Below are 4,556 nucleotides of genomic sequence, written 5' to 3'. Positions count from 1 at the left end.
TACTGAAGTAGATAAGAGACGTAAAGAGCAGTGGGAGAGGCTACTTTCGTCGCGTCTTGCGATGGATATCATGAGGCACTTAGGATCTGGCAGAATAGAAATGTCGAGGGCGCTGGCATCTGAATGGCACGGGTGAGGGCGAGGCGGTGGCACGGGCAAAGCAGTAACGCAAGGTGTGGCGCAAGGCGCGGGCATGGCACAGAGCTTGGACCGGGAGCGGGCGTAGTAGAGTGCAGCACTGAGCGCGCCTAGGTGGCGGGACGGCGCTGGGTGTGGCACAGGGCCCTGAGCCAGTGCGGCGCAGTGAGGGCGTGGTGCTTGGCGCAGCTTAGGAGCGAGCGACGCGGTGCAAGCCGCGGGCGATGCATCGGCGGTGCGCGGGTGGTGCAGGACGTGCGAGGAGGTAGCAGCGCGAGGGCGGTGCCCAGGCGACGCGTGGTCGGTGAGACAACGGCGGCGCGCGTGCGACGTGCGGATGGGCGCGGTTGGCGCACGAGCGCGCGGGGTGGAAGCAGCACGGGTGCGCGGGCAGCAGCTGCGTGCGGGCCCTTGGGGCCGTTTGAGGCAGCGAGGCGCGCGTGCGGCATGCCAATGGGACGCGATTGGCGCGTGGGTGCGCTGGCGGTGGCAGCACAGGTGCGCAGGGCAGTGATGGTGTGTCCACGGCAGCGGCTCGTGGGACGGCGGCGTCACGCGGATTGACTGCCGCGCGGGGCACGGTGACTGCACGTAACACGACGATGGCGCGGGATCAGTTGCGGGGTGCGGATCGGCGGCAGCGCACGAGGCAGTGGGGGGCGTGGAACGGTGGCGGCGCACAGGATGGCGGCGACTCCTATTTCTTCCCTCTCTCCTTCTTTTTCCTTCTCCTTCTCCTTCTTCCTTCCTCTTCTTCCTTCTTCTTCTCCTTTCTTCTTCTTCCTCTCCTCAATGAGAATGACTCTTCGACTTCCAAACGTTATATTTTTTCAAAGAAATTCAAGAGTGTCTAAGGAGGGCGCCCACCCCTTCCTCTTATAAGGAATAGGTGGATGGGCCCTTTGAAACAAAAACAAAACAAAAAAAATAAAAATAAAAGGGGAAATGGCTAAAAGGGCTAGGGCTCATTAGCGAGAGAGGAAGATATCCTCATACGTGAGCTTCCCCTCACTAAGAACGTAGATACGGGAAATGAAAGATAGATGCGGGAAATGAAAGATAGATGTGCGAAAGGTAAGCGAGTCAAAGATGGCGCGTCGTCACGCTGAATATTTGAACCCGAGTGTGCGCATCGTTGCTTTGGCTTGTCGCGTCGGCTGGATGCGCGTCGGTGGTGGGCTCGATGATGATGCAGGCTCAATGAGCGACGGTCCTGCGGTGTCTGACGGTGCCCCGCCATCGCCATGTATTGATCTAGTAAAGGAGTCCAGCGGCCCAATAACCTTTATTGGCCTTCCAAATTAATTAACTATATCATCATATAGATTAATTAACGTCTTATTGATTTACCCAATTGATAGGTCAAGGCTATGACACGTGGGGTGCCAAGCTACACCTCGTGTTCTACAAGATACAAAGAAGTGTGTATCGACTCACTTCATGGAATGTGTTCATCATCGCTCATCGTGTATGAATAGTCCCTCATCCACTTGACAGTCCTTGGACAACTTAGGGTATGGCCAACTGTCAAAATCTAATCGGTCATCTGAGTTAGTACTAATCACTTCAAAAATCATTGGATAACTCTTCTCTGATATTTCACTACCTTGGCTAAGGACTTCATCGCATCATCTTCCTTGAGCTGTCACCTCTTACACGAAGGATGGACGATCCCATCTTGAACACTCAATTATCTTCGTGAACTTCTTGATGTACCTGAACTAAGAATGTTCAAAACCCCATGATTAAAGACTCGTTGGCCATAGCTACATTATAACCGTCTGTCCACGGAACATCTTTGGTGTCTCATGTCTAAGGACCACATACACGACCGTGAACGTGAGTCAACCTTGATTGACAGTTCGGTATTATACGATTCAAGGATTTTTACGGATCAGTTCAGTGAACTCTTTCCACTAAAAAGCACCCACTATCTATTCTTAGTGTGTCCACGCTAATGGCTATGGGACTGGCCATACTCATCATATGAGTGAGGCTAGATAGTGCTATTCTATCCAGATTTTTCAATGTCCTTCTCACGTAGCCTTTGAATAGGAATGCTCATAGCGCATGCTTAAAAACTAGTGACATCCGTATAATGATATCATCATAATTCACTAACTATGATGGTGTATTATTGGACTTCGTTATAAGCATCACACGTACACTATACTAAATATGTTCTACCAATGAACATCAAACGAGATGTTAAATGTGTGATTCGCTTGCTGGTCACATAGATTTCCATCATGCAAAACCTCTTTCCATGGGAGAGTGATGGCGCATCGCCACCGATCGTCATCGAGCCAGCAGCAGAGGAGCAGCAGGATGTCACCGACCCAGCACACGAGGAGCCGTCACTACCCAGCTCGCCACCGAGACGGATCCTGCCACCACGACGAGCCGCTGCAGCAACACGGGATCCTGAATTCCGTTATACGGCATGACGCGGACGCCGACCACCGGAGCACACCGACACCTTCGGTTACTTTATTCTATAGCTTTTCACTTTTATCGTGTTGTCGTGTAGCGGGGGAAGGCCCATATGAGGAACTCTTCCCCCCCCCTTTTCTATGTTGGGCCTGACAAGCCTGTCTTCCTTATTTCCTTTCCTTTTTTTTGTTCTGTTGTTTTTTTGGACTTAAGGAAGGGCCCATCTTCACCCATATATAAGCGGAAGAGGTGGGCGCTTCCCCTCACGCTTAACCTAATTGAGAAATTCACGTTGAAAGAAACAAGCGTCAGGTCGTGGAGAAGAAGAAAAGAAAGAAGGAGGAAGAAGAAGAAGAAGGAGGAAGAGGAGGAGGAAGGAGAGAAAGGGAAGGGAGAAGAGAGTGGCCCTGCAGACCGCCGCTGCGTTCGCCCACGCCGCAGCCGGTGCCGAGTCCCATGCCGCCGCCGTTCGCAGCGCGCCGCTGCACAAGGTCGCTGCGGCGCCGCGGCGCAGCCTGCGCGTGCTGCTGCCGCGCCGCGCGCCGCCAGCTCGGCCACCCCAGAGGCCTCGGGGTCTCCCGACCACCGTCGTCTGGTGTCTCCCTACGCCCTGGTGAGTCGTCGCGCCGAGCCCCACCGCCACCGTACCAGCTCGCCACGTGCCATCGCGCCTGCGCGCGCTGCGCTGCCGCGCGCGCCGCCGCTGCTGCGCCGCACGCGCGTGCTGCCGCGCGCGCCGCGCCGCCGCGCGCCGCAGCGCTGCTGCCGCCGCGCGCGCCGCCAGCTCGGCCGTCCTAGAGGACTTTGGGCCTCCCCGGCCACCGTTGGCTGGCGCCACTCTATGCTCTGGTGAGCCTTGGCTACTCCGAGTCCCTCCGGCCGCCGTCTAGCCCTCCCGAGCCACCGCGACTGCGTTAGGTCCCCACGGTCGGTTCTGGCCCCCCCTCCTTCCAGCTACCAAGGTGGTTCTAGGAACGTCTCCCTACTCGGCCAGGATCCGCCCCAGCCGTCCCTCGACCGATCTCCAGCGCCGGCCCTCCCGTTGTCCTCTCCGGCTGCGCCCGTCGTATAGCGTCCTTCCGGTACTGCTCGTTGGCGCTACACCCGCCGGCTCTCCCTGCCCAGTGCGCTCGAGATCGGGCGTACAACAGCACCGCCGGCTCCTACCGTGGATTCTCCAATTTGAGTCACTCGACGCCGCGCGTCGAAGGTACCCTGCAACCCTAGCTTCTTTACGTCATTTATTTCCTTCAGTATTCTTTCGTATTGCCTCCACCGCGCTCGGGTTAGATAGGTGAGCGTGAGACAGGTTGAGAGAACGACGAACACAAGACGAGCATCTTACCTGTCCGGTACGAGTCGGGACGCCCGACGCGTGCGAGCACTCCAGTGGGAGCTATCCCATTCGACGGCGTGCGCGCCCTCGACCTACCTCGGACGCATTGGAAGGCTGGTTCGACCCTGCTTGGCGACTCCGTCCCCGCTCCGGGTTGGCACTTCATAGCTTGTCGGCGCATTGCACGTACCAGATTAGGACCATCATTCTCGTTATCGTCATATATACATTCCTGTTCTCCGCATATCTGTTGGTTGACATCGCAGACGTGAACCGACTAGTTAGTGATACGACACCGAGATCTTACCCTCGGTGACGGTTGGACGCCGTTGAGACGACGTCCGGCATCAAATTGGTATCAGAGCCAGGTTGTGGTCGCCCACAGCACGTCTCCGACTCCGCATCGCATCGCATCGCATCGCATCTAGTGCATCGCATCTATCATTTTACGTGTATTCATATAGGTACCCAGGGAATGGCCGTAGAGACGCGATCCGCACGGATGGCGCAACGCGGAGGTTCTACCTCCCCGCGACGAGTCGAACCATCGCGAGACGAGAGAGGCAACGACATTGCCCTCTCGGGACCTCAACCGGCCTCGCCGGTTGCGGACCCTACCTTACACCATGTCGAGGACACGCCGGTCCCA

Source organism: Wolffia australiana, chromosome 4, assembly GCF_029677425.1.
Source record: "Wolffia australiana isolate 7733 chromosome 4, ASM2967742v1".
NCBI lineage: Eukaryota > Viridiplantae > Streptophyta > Magnoliopsida > Alismatales > Araceae > Wolffia > Wolffia australiana.
Note: the sequence above shows the minus strand (reverse complement) of the source record.